Raw genomic sequence first — 20,157 nt, forward strand, 5'->3', positions numbered from 1 at the left:
CATAAATCCACCTCCCTGGAACTCTGAGTTGCTTTCCCCCACCCTGAAGCGCAAGAATACCAAAGATGAGAGCTGCCCTGACAGTTGAGAAGTGAGTGCCGATAGCCCTGTGGAAGCTTGCAATGCCTGACTGCTACCAGTCAGTCAGTCAGGAATCAATTTGGAGTGGGCAAGTCTACTGTGGGGGTTGCTGTGATCCAAGTAGCCAATGCAATCATTGATGTTCTGTTATCAAGGGTAGTGACTCTGGGAAATGTGCAGGTCATAGTGGATGGCTTTGCTGCAATGGGGTTCCCTAACTGTAGTGAGGCGATAGACGGAACGCATATCTCCATCTTGGCACCGGATCACCTAGCCAGCCAGTACATAAAGTGCAAAGGGTACTTCTCAAAGGTGCTGCAAGTACTGGTGGATCACAAGGGATGTTTCACCGACATCAACGTGGGATGGCCGGGAAAGGTGCATGACGCTCGCATATTTAGGAACTGCGGGCTGTTCGAGCAACTGCAAGAAGGGACTTACTTCCCAGACCAGAAAATTACTGTTGGGAATGTTGAAATACCAATAGTTATCCTTGGAGACCCAGCCTACCCCTTGCTCCCATGGCTCATGAAGCCATACACAGGCAGCCTGGACAGTAGTAAGGAGCAATTCAACTATAGGCTGAGCAAATGCAGAATGGTGGTAGAATGTGCCTTTGAACGTTTAAAAGCTCGCTGGTGCTGTTTGCTGAGTAGGTCAGACCTCAGCGCAAACAACATTCCCGTTGTTATTGCTACTTGCTGTGTGCTCCATAATATCTGTGAGAGTAAGGGAGAGACGTTTATGGTGGGGTGGGAGGTTGAGGCAAATCACCTGGCATCTGATTTTGAGCAGCCAGACACCAGGGCGATTAGAAGCGCACAGCTAGGCGCACTGCGCATCAGAGAGGCTTTGAAAACCAGTTTCATGACTGGCCAGGCTTCGGTGTGACAGTTGTGTTTGTTTCTCCTTGATGCAAACTCGCCCCCTTTGTTGATTTTAATTCCCTGTAAGCCAATCACCCTCCTCCCTTTGAAATAAAGTAACTATTGTTTTGAAACCATGCATTCTTCCTTTATTAATTTTTTTTAAAAAGAGAGATAACAGATAAGGAAGCCCAGGTGGGGTGGGGGAGGAGGGAAGGACAGGGCCACATTGTTTATTGTAGCCACACTAACAATCAAACTGTTTGAATTACAGCCTTCTGTTGCTTGGGCCATCCTCTAGAATGGAGTGGCTGGGTGCCGGAGCCTCCACCCCCACATTCTTGGGTGTCTGGGTGAGGCGGATATGGAACTTGGGGAGGAGGGCATGTGGTTATACAGTGGATGCAGCGGGGGTCTGTGCTCTTGTTGGCTTTCCCGCAACTCCAACAGATGCTTCATCATGTCCATTTGCTCCCCCATTAGCCTCAGCATCACCTCCTGCCTCCGCTCTTCGCACTCACTTAATTCTTTCCTGGCCTCTGCCATTGAATGCCTCCAGGCATTAACCCGTGTCCTATCAGTTCAGAAGGACTGCATGAGCTCGGCAAACATGTCATCGCGAGTGCGTTTTTTTTTGCCTTCTAATCTGCAACAACGTCAGGGACAGAGATGATAGGGGGAGCATAGAAACATTTGCACCTGGGGGGAGATAAAAAGGGAGAGTAACATTTAAGATGATACATTTCTGAGAACAAAAGGGAGACTCTTTCACAGTGAATCAAGAAATTCACAGCAGACAACACATGTGCTTTAGGTACAAGGTCACATTTTGCCTTTTATATTGAGTGCCTGCCAGTATGGTGACACATCACACACACACACGGCTGGGCAACAGAATTTGATTTCCAGGCAGCCATGGTAAGCCAAAAGGTACGCGGGGTTGGCTTCTAACACCTTCATAACATGTGGGAATGTTTTCATACTGCAGCGCCCTCCTTTCCCAGAGCAAGCAATGGGTTGAGTTTCACATTTAAAAGGAGGGGCTGAGGTTTTTGGGTGGATGTGCAGCACACACCTACCCCCACCCCACCATGTGGCTATTCTCTGGGATGATCCCTTTATCCCCCGCCCCCCCCCCCCGCCACATGGCTATTCTCTGGGATGATCCCTTTTAGCCAAGCGCAAACAGCCCAGCATGAACGGGGTCCTTTTACTGTTCCCTTACAAAAATTCCCATATTTCAACCAGGTGACCATGAACGATATCCCTCTCCTGAGGCTAACATGGAAAGATATAGACCGAATGTTGCTTGAATGCAACCAAAACCAAGGACCATTCGCTGCCATGCTTTGTGCTGCAGTGATTCCAGAATACTTGCTACTGGCTTGGCATAGTAAAGTGTCCTACCGTGGAGGACGAAATAAGGTAGCCCTCCCCAGAAACCTTCTGCAAAGGCTTTCACAGTACCTTCAGGAGAGCTTCATGGAGATGTCCCTGGAGGATTCCTGTGCCATCCCCAGACATGGTAAGAGACCTTTCCAGTAGCTGTACTGGCCGCGAATGCATCCCAGTTCTTCAGGGCAAATCAAACATTAAACACTATTGCCTTTAAACCCTATACTGTAGTTACAAATGTGCACTCACCAGAGGTGCCTTCTCCGGCTTCAGGGTCAAGGATCCTGCCTTGGGAGGGTATCGGCTCCAGGGTAATGAAAAGTTCCTGGCTGCTGGGGAGAACAGATTCACTGCTTGCCTGCTGCGCATTCTCCTCCTCCTCCTCCTCCGCAAAATCCTCCTCCCTGTTACGTGAGCCTCCCCCCTTGCATGTGTCCACGGACAGTGGTGGGATAGCAGTAGGGTCCTCACCTAGAATGCCATGCAGCTGGTCATAGAAACGGCATGTATGGGGCTCTGACCTGGAGCGACCGTTTGCCTACTTTGTCTTTTGGTAGGCTTGCCTGATCTCCTTCACTTTCACACGACACTGCTGTGTGTCCCTGTTGCAGCCTCTGTCCAACATGCCCTGTGAAGTTTTGGCAAATATATTTGCATTTCTTCTTTTTTGACTGGAGTTCGGCCTGCACAGATGCTTTTTCCCATACAGCAATCAGATCCAGTGTCTCCCTTTCGGTCCAGGCTGGAGCTCATTTGCAATTCTGGGGGGACTGCATGGTCACCTGTGCTGCTGAGCTCGCCACGCTGGCCAAACAGGAAATTAAATCCAAAAGTTTGCAGGGCTTTTCCTGTCTACGTGGCCAGTGCATCTGAGTTGAGAGTGCTGTCCAGAGCGGTCACAATGGAGCACTCTGGGATAGCCCTCGGAGTCCAATACCGTCGATTTGCGTCCACCCTACCCCAAATTCAACCCAGCAAGGTCGATTTTAGCACTACTCCCCTCGCCAGGGAGAAGTACAGAAGTCAATTTTAAGAGCTCTTTAGGTCGACGGAACGGGATTGGTTGTGTGGACGCAGTCATTTTTAACAACCTAACGTGGCAAAATTTGACTTAACCACGTAGTGTAGACCAGGCCTCAGTGGGACACACTCTATATCCCCAGTGCTCCTCCAACTGCAATATGTTGTGGCTAGGTTAGGCAAATATGTGATTCTATGAATTCTATTAAAAAGCGACCTAAGGGGTGCTTCCTCTTACTGGAACCTTAGACATCTGAAAACCAGGAGGGAAAGGACTACTTTTTCTGGGTCAGGTCCTTTTTCTTCAGTTACATTCTTCTATGGACTACTGAAAAGTGAGGTAGGCATCACCAATTCTTTATGCTCTGTTCCCATCCCAGGATTTTCTGGGGCCAAGAATTGAGCCGAGGGCTCTTTCTTATTATTCATAGATATTGACAGAAGTGCTCCTGAATAAAGTTGCAATATCCCAGAATTTTTCTACTGCTCCCGCAACAGCTTCTTCTAATCTCCCACCTTCTCCCTTTACTCTCACTACCTGCACTGGCCTGCAACTGCTTTCCGCTCCCTCCCTCAGGAGGCAGTAACTGGGCCTCAGGAGGCAGTCAAGTGCCTGAGGATTAAAGCAGGAGGTGGGTGAGGAAGATGAAGGGAACACAGCTTCTCCCCCTCTGCTAAAACCAAAGAGGGGCTCCCGCCCTCATGTCTCTGGCTTGGGTAAGCAGTGCCTCTCACAGCTCCTCCTCCTGCTTGGCTGGTGCAATGAAAAGTCCCCATCCTCTTTAAATAAAAATATGGAATGATTATATTGAATCAGCCCTTGGATCAGCACAATTAAGATACTATCAGCATTTCCCAGCTCTCCATAGCTTCTCCTGGCTGCCAAAATTAAACATGTATACAAATAATGGCAAACTAACCCTAATTTTCCTTAGACTAAACCTTTAAAATAAACCCTATTGAAAATGTGATTATTGTGCTCTGATTCTTTTTAAGACCCTTCTTTAGCACACACCACGCTGCTCACCCCCCAGCCTCTGAAGCAGCTGCAGCTCTGGGGCTGGCAGGCTGCGGCTGCACTGCTTGGCCCGGCCCACCAGAGCAGGCTGTGGCCACGTCACCCTGCCTGCTGGAGCATGCTGCGGCTGTGCCACCTGGCCCAGCCTGCCAGAGCATGCTGCGGCCGCACCGCTCGGTCTGGCTCCCAGAGCAGGCTGCGGCCGTGTCGCCAGGCTGCTGGAGCAGCTCCGGCCAGGCCAGAGACATCCTCCCTGGGCCTGCCCCAGCTAAGGTGGGAAGGGATGGGATGGGGAGAGTGTGGAGGTCCCGGGACAGGGGTGGGGTCACCTCATCCCCAGCTTCTCCCCATCAAAAAATTTTCCCCACCAGTTGCAGTCCCGGCCCGTCAGGGTAACCAGCTGGTGGGCCAGAACACTTTGTTTACTTAGGTTTACCTCCATGTCTGCGGATGCTCGAGGTAAACAAACCATCTCAGCCCGCCAGCGGCTTATCCTGATGGCCCGGGAGCCAAAGTTTGCCAGCCCCTGAATTATAGGGTCGGCTTATGAATGCGTCACAAAAAATTTCCAATTTTACTTATCCACTTTGGGGGGGTTGGCTTTTAAATGAATGAGTTTATGATCGAGTATATACAGTAATTAATTTAACCGAATAGCTTTTACACAATGTAGTGGTGTCCTGCATGCTTTATTCGCTGTTCGGATCACATCACAGACACTTTTGTTGCAACAAAAATGGCAGTGGATTTGGTTTCTTGCCCTTCCATTTTATTCTCAGTTCATTTGTTTCCACAAAACATCAAGAATACAGCCAGCTCCCCTCCTTGTGAGGTTGCTTTAGTCAGCCACTTCGGTAACATAGCCATAGATAATATTACATACAAAGGGCCTGATTCTTCACTGTTTTCTCTCTGTGTAATCCAGTAGAAACAGTAGCATTCCACACACACACACTTTGCACTGCATGAGCTATTTATATCATGTTAATCCCAGGACAGAGTGATTGGTATAGGAGCTCATTCCCAGTACGAGTCTTCCAACTAGTCCGCATAATCTGCTTTTCTAATTTGTTTGAGCAATCTGCGTCGCATTATGAACATTTTATCTCGGGATCTAACTTTAAAGTATTACCAGAAACAAGGCTACATTAACATTCCTTGGATGGGTAGTATGATTATCTACCCTTTGCCTGCATGATGGGGCTGATGCCTAGAAAAAAGCATATTAAATTCTGTTTGCAAACAAATTCTCTTGATCTTCTGAATGCTTGCAAAATACAGTAATTGTTCCTAATGCCAGAAAATCTTGCCATAATATTACCATTAACATGTTGGACTTTTCTTTCTCTTTGGTGTATTGTAAAGATGCTTCACATAAAGTAAATGGAGTGCTGTCCTTCATGTTTTAACTCATGGAGAATGGATTCTGAAGCTTCAAAAAGTGGTGGAGATCCTCCAACGTCCCTAAGTATTGTCACATTCTTTGCTACAAAGACTGCAGTGCATGGAAAGTTCACTTGCTTTTTTTTTTTTCCAGATCAGAGCTCACAGCATTTGTCTTGCTTCATCAACAAAAGCTCCAACCTCAGTCCTTTGTACTTCCTATTTATGTTCACCTCTTACACAGTTACCACACTGCCCTTCTAAAAATATGCTAGAGTGTTTGACCGTAATCACATAGTAATAGCAATACACCTCTACCCCGATATAATGTGACCCGATACAACACGAATTCGGATATAATGTGGTAAAGCAGTGCTCTGGGGGTGGGGCGGGGTGGGGCTGCGCACTCCGGCGGATAAAAGCAAGTTCGATATAATGCGATTTCACCTATAACGCGGTAAGATTTTTTGGCTCCCGAGGACAGTGTTATATCGGGGCAGAGGTGTATAAGCAATAAGGTTTTGAACTGTGATAATGTGCCATCTCCTCAGCAACAGGAAAGAAAACTAAAGGATGAGTGGAGCATAACAGGTACTTACCAGCTGGAAGAGAGAAAGATGCAGCCATTTGTACAAGTGGCTCCTTTGAGTATTGTCTACACAGTTGCTGAAAGCAACAGACTAATGCTAGCATATCTTGGACTAGTGCACTAAAGTTAATTTGCAAACTAGACACCATTAAATTAGGCTTGAATAGAGACTGGGAGTGGATGGGTCATTACACAAAGTAGAACTATTCCCCCTACTGTTACTCACACCTTCTTGTCAATTGTTGGAAATGGACCATCCTGATATCACTACAAAAGTTTTTTCTCCTGCTGACAATAGCCCACCTTAACTGATTACTCTCGTTACTCTCGCAACACCCATTTTTTCATGTTCTCTCTGTGTGTGTGTATATATATCTTCCTACTGTATTTTCCACTGTGTGCATCTGATGAAGTGGGTTTTAGTCCACGAAAGCTTATGCTTAAATAAATTTGTTAGTCTCTAAGATGCCACAAGTACTCCTCGTTCTAAAAACAGCTGTGTGGCTGTTGCATTGACTGGTTCCCTAGGCTTCAGAGCCTGAGCTCCAGTCTGAGCCGTAATATCAACAATGTTACTTTGAGTGAGCTAGCATGAATCCCACCACCACAAATCTATGGAGCCAGGCTGTGAGACTCGCTCGCAACAGCAGTGTAGACATACTCTTAAGAGCTACAGCTCCTTGGGCTCTGCCACATTTAATGGGCCAGCCCCAGAACAGCCTCTGGTGGAGAAAAAAAAAATCCTTGAAGGGGACAACCTTGCACTTGGGAGATACAAGGGATCAAGAAATCACCAGGAAGGGACTGCTTCTCTGTGTTGTACATCTCACCACTGTATCACATGGACCATTATGGTAGGATATTATATAACATTTGTATGATGTTAAAATGTATTAAATTGTGAACATAGGAATTGCCAGACTGGATCAGATTTATAGTCCTTCTAGCTCAGTATCCTGTCTCCAACAGTGACCAGCACTAGTTGCTTCAGAAAAATGTGCAACAAACCTCATAGGAAGCAGATGGGTGGTAATCTGTCCCCATTAAAGTCTCACCCTAATGCCCAATAGTTAGAGACTGGTTTAAACCATGAAGCATGCAGCTTTATATCCACTCCAAAACTTTTTATTTAGCAAACTATTATAATTCTGGGTGCCCTCTTTGAATTTTGCTAAATATTTGGTCTTATTTATATTAATACTCTAGCACTTTTTCTTTTAAATATGAATGTCAGGCTGCAAATTTGAATTGTAGCCTTTAACTCCCTATCACATGAAGAAAATAAACATTTTGCATATATGACCTGCCTGGTTTTCCAGCAAGGTCCTGTATCAATATAAAAGATCATGCCTTAGGTTTTCAGAGGTGCTCTGCACATCAAATCATTAATTTAACCACTGCTTCTCAAAATAATTTAGCTCATCTTCCATTTTTTTGGTTTTCAGTTTCTCATACATCATATTTTGTTGGTTGCTTTCACAAATGTCCCACATTAGCAATTCTCACAAGTAGTTGTCTCTGGCTGTAACAGCCACTTTCTGTGTCAATACTTTTTACTGTGTTCCTACGGTAATTTACCATATTTTTAAAAAGGCATTAGAAGGGTTTGAGGCTTGCAAACTCTATGCAGCAGTTTGGATACTAATATTTGTTTCATTGCTGTGTAGCATATAAAGCTTATAATTAGTCAAATAATTTTTGCTGCCTGCTTGTTATAAACCATTCAATCTAAAGCAGTGGTCACCAACCGGTCAATCGCGATCGACTGGTCGATCCTAGAGGATCTCCCAATCGATCACGATCTCCGACGGTGCAACGTGGCTGCCGTTAAGGCAGCATGGCCCTCGGGGTGGGGAGGGGCAGGGGTCTCCCTCTGTGCGCTGCTTCTGCCTGCAAGCACTGCCCCCACAGCTCCCATTGGCTGGGAGAGTTGTAGGGGTGGTGCTTGCAGAGAAGGGCAGCACAGCGGCATGTTGGCCCCCTCAATGAGCGGTGTGGGGCCAGGGTAGGGAGGGAGCCTGCCTTAGCCTTGCTGTGCCCGCCACCGACCGGGAGCCACCAGAGGTAAATGCTGCCTGGTGGGAGGCCGCATCCCAACACCATCCCTGAGCCCCCTCCTGGAGCCAGCACCCCATACCCCCTCCTGCACCCCAAACCCCAGCCCTGAGCTCCCTCCCAGAGCCAGCACCCCATACCCCCTTCTTCACCCTGAACCCCCTCCTGTATCCCAAGCCCCAGCCCTGAGCTCCTCCCAGAGCCAGCACCCCATACCCCCTTCTTCACCCTGAACCCCCTCCTGTATCCCAAGCCCCAGCCCTGACCCCCCTCCTCGAGCCAGCACCCAAAACCCCCTCCTGTACCCCAACACTCTGCTACAGCTCAGAGCCCCCTCCCAGAGCCAGCACCCTCCTGCCCCCAACCCCCAGCCCCCCTCCCAGAGCCAGCTCCTGAAACTCTCTCCTGCACCTCAACCCCCAGACCTCAGCCCCCCTCCCAGAGCCTGCACCCTGCACCCCAACACTCTGCCACAGCCTGGAGCCCCCTCCTGCACCCAAACTGCCTCCTAGAGCTTGCACCCCTCACCCCCTCCTGCACCCCAACCCCATGCCTCAGGCTCAGCCCAGAGCCCCCTCCCACACTGCGAACCCCTTGGCCCGAGCCCAGAGCCAACACCCTCCCCCCCGAACTCCAACCTCCTATCCCAGCCCAATGAAAGTGAGTGAGGGTGGGGGAGAGCGAGCGACGGGGGGGGATGAGGGGGTGGAGTGAGCAGGGCAGGGCTTTGGGAAAGGGGCAGGGCCTCGGGGAAGGGGAAGGATAGATCCTGAGTTGCCCTTAGATTCAAAAAGTGATCTTGGATGTAAAAAGGTTGGAGACCACACATCTAGAGGTTCATCTCTCCAGACCCCTCATCTGACTTTGATGGTATTGTTGCAGGGATGAATTTGGCCTAAGCACTCTGCCTCCCCTATCCCAATATGGTATTAAGAATACTGAAGTGGAGCTGTGATTCAGAGACAGCTTTTTTGTACTAATACAGTACCATCGGTGTGTTACTCAACACTGCTCTGCACAAAACTTACACCATGAAATAGTTATTCAGTTAATCTTTCTGGACACTGCAAGCACCATTTGGTACCTTACCAAACAAACGTATCAAATGAGCAATCCTTAAGTCATTTTCTTTCAGTGTTAAAATGATCCATAATTATGAGTCAAACAAAAATGTAAGATCTAACTAAGACATGAAATTCATGAAATTTGAAAACGTTGCTTGGACGGTAGAGGCAGTAAAGAAACCTAATACCATAGTACTCTAAAATCAAGCTGAACATGATAGATTAGGAAAGCAATGGAATAAAAATGTATTAATGAAAGAACAACATTTTCTGAAACGCATATACAGTGAGACTTGTCTAGAGTAACAAAAATTGGTTGCTACCTGATGATGATCTTCTAATACAGATGCAGCAGAATTTACTTTTTACATTTGGATCAGTCTCCTACTACGAGAAGTTGCCTAATATTTCTTGTGCCAGTTTCACTGTAAATTGAAACAAAAGGCATAGATTATTCTCCATTACATTGCTAACCCCCTAAAAGCTGACTATTTTGGGGGGAAAAAAGGTTATATGGCCCTGATCCTGCTCCCAATAAATTTTGCCAGCAAAACTCCCACTAACTACAATAAGCAAGAATCGCACTTTAATATGTTTGCGAGAACTTCTTCCTATAATGCTAAGATTAATGGAATTTTGAAAGATGATTAAAGCAATGTAATAGACCATAGTAGAAAGAATTCCCTAGAATTCTTCTGAATATACTAATGGAAGTTATATCAACCATTACACAATCTATAACCACATAAAATGCAGCCAGAGGACATAAGGTCTTTCTGAGCATAGCCTTCATTGATTTGAGATCAATAGGGAAAACCTATAATGGCAACAGGCTGTAAGAGAGACCCAGTTTGGGAATATTTTAATGAAGTTTCTCTACCTATGGGTAAGACAGGCATGTGTTCAAAATGCAAACAGTGCAACAAAGAAATGCAAGGCCTGGTTGCCTGAATGAAACATCATGAGAAGAGTTCCTTCTGAGGAGGAAGCTGCGTTGAAGATGATGAAAGGAACATGTCTGAACATGCAGGATCTTCAGGTTGGTAAACTTTTTTATTTCATACTTCTTTCTCAAGGACTGCCTGTCTTCCTTCTGGACTAGTCTTGAATTCTCCTATTTGAGAAAAAATCTACAGTTGTTACTCTATGGTACTATCATTTTAGATGCAGTTGTGATAAAAAATAAATAGCTGAAATAGGCAGATCTTCCTTTTACAATTTCACCGTTAAAGTAGAACTGAATGTCAGTGAATGCAATGAATAATACTAGATGAGCAATATGGTAATAATAATTAAATAACTGCATTGGCTTATTTTGTTTAGGAGAATCCATCCTCAACATACAGGATTCAGAAGACTATCCACCTTCAAGATCACCATCATTTTCTATAGTTTCAGAGTTATCTGCCAATGATAGTGTCTCAGTCACATCATATGTCACATAACCACAGTATATCACCTCTAGCAAAAAGAAAAAAAAAATCATCATCCAGAAAAAAACAGATAAGTTTGTGATAAGAACCAGAAGATTACAAAAAGAGGTAACTGATGGAAAAAACTGCCCAGTTTGTTTATACAACAAAAACTCTCCTTTCCATAAGATTGAGAACCCACACTTCATTAACATGGTTCAGACATTAAGACCAGGATACAGTCCACCCAACAGAGCAGATGTCTCAGGCAAATTGCTGGATAAAGTGTATGAAAGAAAAATTGAGCAGTGTGCTAAAGGTCTAGAGGGTAAAATTGTTAACCTGAGTCTTGATGGGTGGAGTAATGTCCACAATGATCCTGTTGTACGTGCTTGTGTGACAACAGAAGAAGGGAATGTCTTCCTTACAGAAACAATTGATACATCAGGAAATGCGCACACAGCAGAATACTTACAAGAAGTAGCAGTAAAAGCTATAACAAACAGTGAAAACAAATTCAAATATCTAGTATGCAGCTTGATCACAGACAATGCTGCAAATGTATCCAAGATGAGAAGAAATTATTTAGAAGAGTCCCAAGCTAGTAACATATGGTTGCAGTGCTCATTTGATGCACCTCCTAGCCAAAGACTTCAGTGTTCCAGAAATAAAGGCTAATGTTGACATTGCAAAATACTTCTGTAACAACCACTTTGCAGCAGCTACTCTGAAAAAAATGGGAGGAACCAAGCTAATTCTCCCACAAGACTTGCCATGGAACCCAGTAATAGACTCTTTTGAGTACTATATCAAGAATTGGCCTAATATGATGACAGTTTGTGAATAAAATCGTGAAAAAATAGATGGTACTGTCACAGCCAAAGTTCTCAACATTGGGATAAAGAGAAATGTTGAACACATGCTGGAGTACCCTGAAGCCTATTTTTGTAGCCTTGAACAAAATGCAGGGAAATAGCTGTTTTATTGCTGATGCTGTTGAAATTTGGAAAGAACTGAGTGAGATCTTAAAAAGAGAAATATGCAATGACAGAGTTAAATTACAAGCATTAAAAAACCAAATGGGACAAGCATTATCTCCAGCTCATTTCCTTGCAATATTCTCAGTACTCGGTACCAGGGTCAAACCATAACTGCCGAAGAAGAGGAGTTGGCTATAACATGGACATCCAATAATCATCCCTCCATAATTCCAGATATAATAAACTTCAGAGCTAAGGGTGAACCATTCAAGAAATATATGTTTGCTGATGTTTTAAAGAAAGTCACACCAGTGAACTGGTGGAAGTCACTTAAGCAATTGGATTCGGAGACTGCTGAAGTGATAATCTCACTTTTAACTGCAGTAGCTTCTTCTGCTGGTGTAGAAAGAATATTTTCTTCCTTTGGACTAATTCATTCCAAATTTCCCTTTTTATCGGATTTATTCGATTGTTTGTTTTTTTGTTTGTTGTGTCTTGTCAATACCAATGTTGTTAGACAAACACAAACAAAACAAGCAGCAAGGGCTGGAGCCCGCTTGCGCCCTCTGCCCCCCCCCCCCCCCCCCCCCCCCTCCCCATCATCCCTTCCCCCCCCCCCCCCCCCCCCCCCCACTGCCCCCTCCTCCCTCCCCCCCTCCCTCCGCAGCATGCCATGCCCAGGAGAGAGACTCAGAGGGGGGAGGGTGGGGTGTGTGAGTCTGGCCTGGCAGCAGCAGGGCACTCGGGCGCGTACCTGGAGAGGGAGAGGGGGGGGCCCGTGGGGCTAGGTGGCGGCTGTTCTCCCGGGGAGCACTGCTGCTGCTGGCTGCCACAGCCACTGCTGGGGCGCGGGCTGGCGGGGCGCCGGGGCGCGGCCGCGGTGGGCCCGGGCCGGGCCGGCGCCTGGCTCGGGGCGGGCCTGCGGGCCGGCGCGCCCTGGGCGCCTGCCTGGGCTGCTGGCTGCCTGGCTGGCGGGCCCAGGGCGCTGCGGCCCCAGGCCCAGCGCAGCGCTCCCCAGTCCCCGGCGGCCTGGCGGGGCTGGGGGGGGGCCTGCTGCTGCGGCGGCCGCCAGGCCCACACCAGGGCAGCAGCCAGCAGGGCAGCTGGGGCCAGCCGGGGGGTGGCCGGGCTGGCGCGGGCGCGGCGCGCCCGCTGCAGCCCCGGCCCAGGCCCAGGCTCAGGGGCCAGAGGTGCCAGGCCAGCCCAGCCGGCCAGCCCAGCCTCCCCCCCGGCTGGGAGGAGCACGGCTGAGCTGTCTGCTGCTTGGCTGCCCTGCTGGCTGCCCGGCTGCTGCTGCAGCGCTGCTGGCCCTGCAGGCCACCCTCGTCTCCTCGCTCCTCCTGCCCTGCCTGCCTGCCCTGCTGGGACTCTCACACCCCCCAGCCTCCCCCCCCCCCGCTCCCCTGAGTCTCGGCCCTCGCTCAGAGGGAGGGGAGGGAGGAGGGGGATTTTTTTTTTTTTGCCTCCCCCCCCCCCCGCGCCGCCCCCCGCGTCCCGATATTTGACGTGGGTGATCTGGTCACCCTATTCCAAATTGAGAAATCATTTGGCACTTGAAAAAGCAGGAAAGCTTGTTTTTATTTTCCAGATTATGAACAAACAGGAAAATGAAGGTGAAGACAACTGAGTTAGCTGCAGAAGCCAGTATTTTGAGTTTCTCATGTTGACCTGGCTGACGTCCTCGATTTAATTTTTTTTTAATATTTAACGATTTTAGTTAAAAACAATTTTAACAAAAACAAACCTGATTTAAAAAAAACGTGAATGTTTAACTAAATTCAAAAATTCATATGCTTGTTTTGTTAATTATTATATGTTCGCTGTTAAAGAAAAAATCCAGAATACATAAAGTTGTTTTTTTAGTTAAATAAAACAATTTAAAAATCTGTCTGGTGATGTTCTCCTCCTAATACAGCATGGCAAAAAAATCCTCCAAATATTAATGATTAATCTGTTGAATTGGAGATAATTATGAAGTCATTGGGAGGTGAACTATCTGCTTCAATTACCTTTGGTAAATGAAATAACCAAACAATCATTCATTTTCTGATATAGCTTTAAACTAATCTGAAAAGTTTTCAAAATAAATCACTTTAAAAATGTTTAGTGTGTACCTTCTAAAAATGAAACCTACATCTATCTCTGAGTTGTGAAGAATATGTTTGAAGGTTATAACAACCAACAAGAATGAACTTTTATGTAGAAATCCATTATTAAATTGAGTCTTCCTGACTAGTGATTCAAATCAAATCCACCCAGCAGTCAGCAGTTTATAAGCAAACTACTGACTGCTGGAGTCTATACTAATTTATAACACTTGATTAACCACTTATTAAGACATCTATTAATCATGTATTAATCCTGTATAAGCCATTTATATAAATATAAATATAAAAGTGTATTAACTGATTCTTAGAAGATGCACCAATCACCATGGTATTTAGGCACAAACCACTACCCTAGTTTTGTGATCCACGCAAACAATCATATTCAGCTGCATAAGAAGTTTGTATCAGATATGGAAACTATATCAAATGAAATTAGCATTCAAAATAGAGTCAAGGGTGTGCAACAATGCTTATTTATCTCCTTCTCAGTACAGGTGTCTGCACCATATTAAACATTTGAGAAGACATTTCTAGCTCTTGACCAAGCTGTAAAACTCCTAGTTATTAAAAACCCTGGGTGATCCCTTTGGAAAGTTTCTAGTTGGGTAAATACATGGGCCCAAATTCTAGCCTCCTGTACAATGCCTGAGCAAACAGACCTTGTAAAGTGCAACTCCGTTGGTCAGGAGAGGTAGAATCCTGTCCTCAGGACATGAAACACCACATGCTGTAACAGTAGCTGTGGCTGCCACATTCCTCCTTCTCTTGCACAGAGATTTTACATCTGTGGATCATCGTACTATAGCTAGTCTCTCTGTGGCCCGTTTTCCCACTCCCAAGACTCTGCTCAGCACTGGTGTGAAGAGTTGACCCATAGCACTTCTGTTTTATGCGCAGAAGATGTGCAGTCCCCATCACCCCATTTTTTCGCCATAGCCATCCACTCTGCACAGTGAAAGCAAAGAGGTTCTTCTGCATTTTAAAAGTCTTCTTTGCCTGCAATGTGAAGGCAGGACTTGAACTTAAATGGAAATGTAAAATAGAATGATTCAACTGGGGAAGATCTCATTTCTCTAAAAAAATTGCTGAGTAGCATTATTGGTGCAGCGTGACTGCTGAATTCCACTCCAAAGGTGGGTATATTTCGGAAAATAAAGTATCTGGGGATTGTTCTCAATGATGAGCACTATATTAGTTATCTTCTGAGAATTTCACAAACTTTTAGGGTTTCTCTTTCAGCAGGTGGAGAAATATAGCCCCAGCAAAAAAAGTTTCAGAGTTGGTAGCCTGAAACCACAGCAAGTTCCCAAGTCTGGTCTTTGAAAGATATTTTCCATGGAAATGACCTTTCCTTTCCCAAGGGGAGTTGCCTGAATGCCCCCATGTCTTACATTTCATCAAAATACCAACTGCATGAGCATCCTCATATTGCACTATTTCTCACTGAAATACTGGCACCAAGTCCTCTCTTTATGAGGAGGCTGTACCCACAGAAACGTCACCAGATGTTTGGAAACATGATTTCAGTTTAAAGTTGAAGTAAAAAAAATTGTGTGACTGAGATTCAAGTCTCCTTTGAATCATGACCCCCTGTGTCTGTGGCTTTTATGGGTGTTTTATCTGGCTCTACTCCTGCTTCAAGCCAGAGGATGTTGCAGCATTTCAAAGATGACTGGAACAGCTTATCTGATAATTTATTTAACTAACAGGAAGAAATAAAATGTAATGTAAACATATTGTTTCTGTGATAATCTAGCCTAGCTTTATTCTGTCTCAGTATCTGCAACTGGTTCCTGTGTGTGTGCAGAAGAGAATATGAGAGAGTCAACAGGAAGTGTAGGACTCTACATACACCTCTACCCCAATATAATGCGACCCGATATAACACAAATTCAGATATAACGCGGTAAAGCAGCGCTCTGGGGGGGGGGGGCTGCGCACGCCGGTGGATCAAAGCAAGTTTGATATAACCCGGTTTCACCTATAACACGGTAAGATTTTTTGGCTCCCGAGGACAGCGTTATATCAAGGTAGAGGTGTATTGTTCTACAAGATGTATCAGAATTTTAAACTTCTAGCTGAAGTTTAATGTGATGGAGTCGACTTTGGAGGAGGATGGGTGGCAATCTGTCTCTTTGTACAAACAGTAGAAAAAGGAACAAGTGGCAGATGGCCATTTATTCATTTTAAATAATATAATAAGGAAAGGCTGTACAACAGTAGATTAAGTTGAACTATTAATTGAAAGATACCTTTAAAATCGTAAATTACATTCTCACTAGCAGCAACATGTGGAGTAATAGCTAACCACATTCATATATTTTCCAGCATGCTGTCACTTTAACTTACAGAGCAGAAGTTCATGTGTCTTCAAAACTAGGTGTGATCCCTGGAGCAGGACCAGGAGGGATCATGTGACCCACACCACAGAGGCTCCCTGGTGATTAGAGCAGAGGTGGACAAACTACAGCCTGCGGGCCACATCCAGCCCAGAGGACCCTCCTGACCGGTCCCTGAGTTCCTGCTCAGGAAAGCTCACCCCTGTCCGTCTCCCGCTGTTTCTCCTCCCCCACAGTCTCAGCTCACTGCGCCGCTGGCACAATGCTCTGAGTGGTGGGGCGGCGAGCTCCTGGGGCAGCACAGCCGCAGAGCCCAGCCTGACCTGGTGCTCTATGCTGTGTTGCGCAGTGCGTGGCTAGCTCCAGCCGAGCAGCGTGGCTGTAGCACCACCAGCCATCGGTGCTCCAAGCAGTGTGGTAAGGGGCGGGAAGGGTTGGATAGAGGGCAGGGGAGTTCGGGGTGGTGGTCAGGAGGCAGGGGTGTGGATAGGGGTCGGGGCGGTCAGAGGGCGGAGAACAGGGGTTGAATGGGGGCAGGAGTTGGGGGGGCAGTCAGGAATGAGAGGAAGGGTTGGATGGGGCAGTGGGGGGCAGTCAGGGGACAGGGAGAAGGGGTGGTTGGATGGGGCAGGAGTCCCGGGGGGGCAGTCAGAAAGGAGAGGAGGGTTGGATGGGCAGTGCAAGGCAGTCAGGGCAGGGGTTCCGGGGGTCAGGGGGGTGGATGGGGCAGGGATTCCAGGGGTGCTGTCAGGAAACAGGGGGGGTTGGATGGGCCAGGAGTCCGGGGGGGGCAGTCAGGGGGCCAGAAGCAGGGAGGAGTGGATAGGGGGTGGGGGCCGGGCCACGCTCCCCTCCCCTCACAGGCCCGCCATACAATTTCCAAAACACAGGCCTCGGGCCAAAAAGTTTGCCCACCCCTGGGTTAGACCCTCATTTCAATGGGAGTGCTCCATGAGGAGACCTTGAGGAAACCACCCTGAATGAACCAGATTTGAAACACTGATCAGGGAGATTTTAAAATTTCTCAATGAAATACAGTGCAAATTCCTTTGTTATAAGAGGGAGATTATTGGAAGTTACTCAGCTCCCAAACGAATGCACTTCCCTCTCAGTGAGTGAGACTGGGCATGTCTCATGAAGAAATTTTACTGGAAAAATAAAATAATCTATTTTAAAAAAAATTGAAAATATAACCTCAAACACACTGATGGAAAAGAACCTCAAGAAATGGGTTTATTTTGAATATAAGCCAGGCTTTTGGTCATGGGTAGCTGTCTATCTACCCATCCTGGTATTTCTAGTGCACCCACCGCCATAGTTGGGCACCAGATAACAGTTGTATGAGAAACATATTTTGATATTTCAGAAGACATGGGGATGCATTAGAGAAATACAAGTAGTTTCAGACAATGGAAACAATTAGCACAACAAGTGGGAAGCAAACTGGAAAGCTACTGGGAAGCAACAGTGAGATTGTCAAGAAAGATGTACATTACACTGGACTGTGAAAGACATTGTCTATATTACTAACAGAAGATGATCACACTATTAGAATTAAAGATCTACATTTATCCAGCCTTTTGCTTCTCTTGTTTTCACACAGGTCGTCAATTCACTGGACACATAAAAACTTCCACTGACGCTGGTGCGCAAGGAATTTGGGATTTTTATTTATTATTTTATTTATTTATTGCTTATCTGTTAGTTTCACCCTAATAAGGAACATCTCAAACTTTTGCATTGCACTTTTCCAGTTCTCCTTCTGAAGAAGATTGGGAAAGATTTAGTCACTTACTGATCCTTTGTACGAGTTTAGGAATAATTCCTTTATTAAATAAATTAGTCAAAATAGTATATTTATAATGGAAAAAGGCATTCTGAGAAGGTAGTTTTACAGCTTGGTTTGGAAAACACATGCCAATCATTCAGCAAAAGGATGTAACAGTGACACATAAAATGTGCAGACACAAGTAAACAATAGTAAAGCTGTTTTGGTTATGGTGCCATCTACAGCTTATGAATAATATTTCACAGCTGAACAAAATACTAAGGCTAAGTTTTTGTCAGGGATATTTTTAGTAAAAGTCAGGTACAGGTCCCGGGCAGTAACCTGTGACCTGTGCCTGACTTGTCAGGGATATTTTTAGTGAAAAAGGGGTAGGTGGGATCAGCAACCATTGCTGCTGGGGCTCCTGGGTCCCCCACCACTGCGGTGCGTGGGATCTCCAGGGTCCCCCAGCCTGCAGAAATTTCTAGAAATGAAATTAGGCTTTGTCTTGACTGGGGACATGCCCCAATTACAGCCTTTAACGAAACTGTACCAGCACAACACCTAGCATCGACAGGCAAGCTTCACACCAGTGGTTTACCCTCAGGCTTTCAAAGCCGGGATAAACCCAGTGGATCCAATTAGTGCCTTTGGCTGCCTACATCAAGGATTGCACTGGTAAAGTTACACCAGTTGCTGGAATTGGGCAAAAGCCCAGTTTAGATAAGGTCCTAGAGTGACATTGCATGGCCTCCCAGCCCAGTGACAGGGGAGCTGTTGTGTGCTCTCCCTCCTGGGCTCCCCCTCACACACACAGCTAGAAACCTCCAGTCATCTGACTCCAGAGACTACCCCTGTTATAAAAATACAGCTAAGGATAGCATAAAATCCCTTCTTTACCTGTAAAGGGTTAAGAAGCTCAGATAACCTGGTTGGCACCCGACCAGAAGGACCAATGGGAAAAAGAAAATACTTTTAAATTGGGGGAAGGGGGAGGCTTTGTTTTGGGCTCTGTGGGTGTTTTTTTGGGAGACAAAGGGAGAGACCAAGCAAGTAATCCAGCTCCTACTGAAATGATACATTTAATATTACAGAAATAGTAATAGCGAGGAAATGCGTTAGAGTATTTTTTGTTATAGCTTGTGAATTTTCTCTATGCTAAGAGGGAGGTTTATTCCTGTGTTTTTTTTTTTTGTAACTTTAAAGTTTTGCCTAGAGGGAAATTATCTGTGTTTTAACTCTTATTACCCTGTAAAATTACATTCCATCCTGATTTTACAGAGGTGTTTCTTTTATTTTTTTCCTTTCTAATAAAAGTTCTGTTTTTAAGAATCTGATTGGGTTTTCAGTGTCCCAAAAACCCAAGGGTCTGGTCTGTGCTCACCTTGGTTACTCTCAAGCCTCCCCAGGAAAAGAGGGGAAAGGGGCTTGGGGGGATATTTGGGGTAAACAGGAACTCCAAGTGGTCCTTTTCCTGAATCTTTGTCTAACTCACTTGGTGTGGCAGCAATACCATCCAAGGACAAGGAAGAATTTGTGCCTTGGAGAAAATTTTAACCTAAGCTGGTCGAAATAAGCTTAGGGGGTCTTTCATGTGGGTCCCCACATCTGTACCCTAGAGTTCAGAGTGGGGAGGGAACCCAGACAACCCCCATCAATTGCTGTGTCCCCCCATACAAAGGCCCCACTCCCAGCTATCTGCTGCTCCCCTCAAATTAATCTGTCATTTCCACCTCCCCCCCAAAAGAGGCCTCCTCAATTGACCTGCTCTTCCCCCTACAGACTCCCCCAACTGAATTAATCTGCTGTATCCCTCACCTTGCACACAGAGACTCCCTCATTAGTTAATTAGCTGCCCCCTCACACACTCGAGTAACTAGGCCTGGCAAACACACCTCTTCACATGCTGCTGCTCCACACTGTGCTAGGCCTCTGCTCCCCTCCTGGTACTAGCTGAGGGTGGGGCTCCAGGGCTGGGGAGTGTTTCTTCTCCCCCAGGCTGCCACAGGACAGCACAGGGGGCCGGGCAGTCCCTCTCGCAGGAGCCAGGCGCGCTCCTGTTCCTTTCACGGGAGGGAA

The 20,157-nt window shown here is 46.3% G+C and overlaps 1 long non-coding RNA gene across 2 annotated transcripts; it reads right to left on the reverse strand.

The window, feature by feature from the left end:
• Nucleotides 1-1,622: 1,622 nt before the first annotated feature.
• On the reverse strand, nt 1,623-20,157 carry LOC120369710. Of its 2 annotated transcripts, XR_005583349.1 has the most exons (4): nt 19,974-20,157; nt 9,795-9,896; nt 2,592-2,671; nt 1,623-1,646 (listed from the first exon to the last, which is right to left on the reverse strand). It is a non-coding gene; the product is annotated as an uncharacterized LOC120369710 (long non-coding RNA). The 2 variants fall into 2 exon arrangements; XR_005583348.1 differs by lacking the exons at nt 1,623-1,646; nt 2,592-2,671 and adding an exon at nt 5,487-5,590.

The sequence above is a fragment of the Mauremys reevesii genome, linkage group 8 (assembly GCF_016161935.1).
Source record: "Mauremys reevesii isolate NIE-2019 linkage group 8, ASM1616193v1, whole genome shotgun sequence".
NCBI classification, from domain to species: Eukaryota; Metazoa; Chordata; order Testudines; family Geoemydidae; genus Mauremys; species Mauremys reevesii.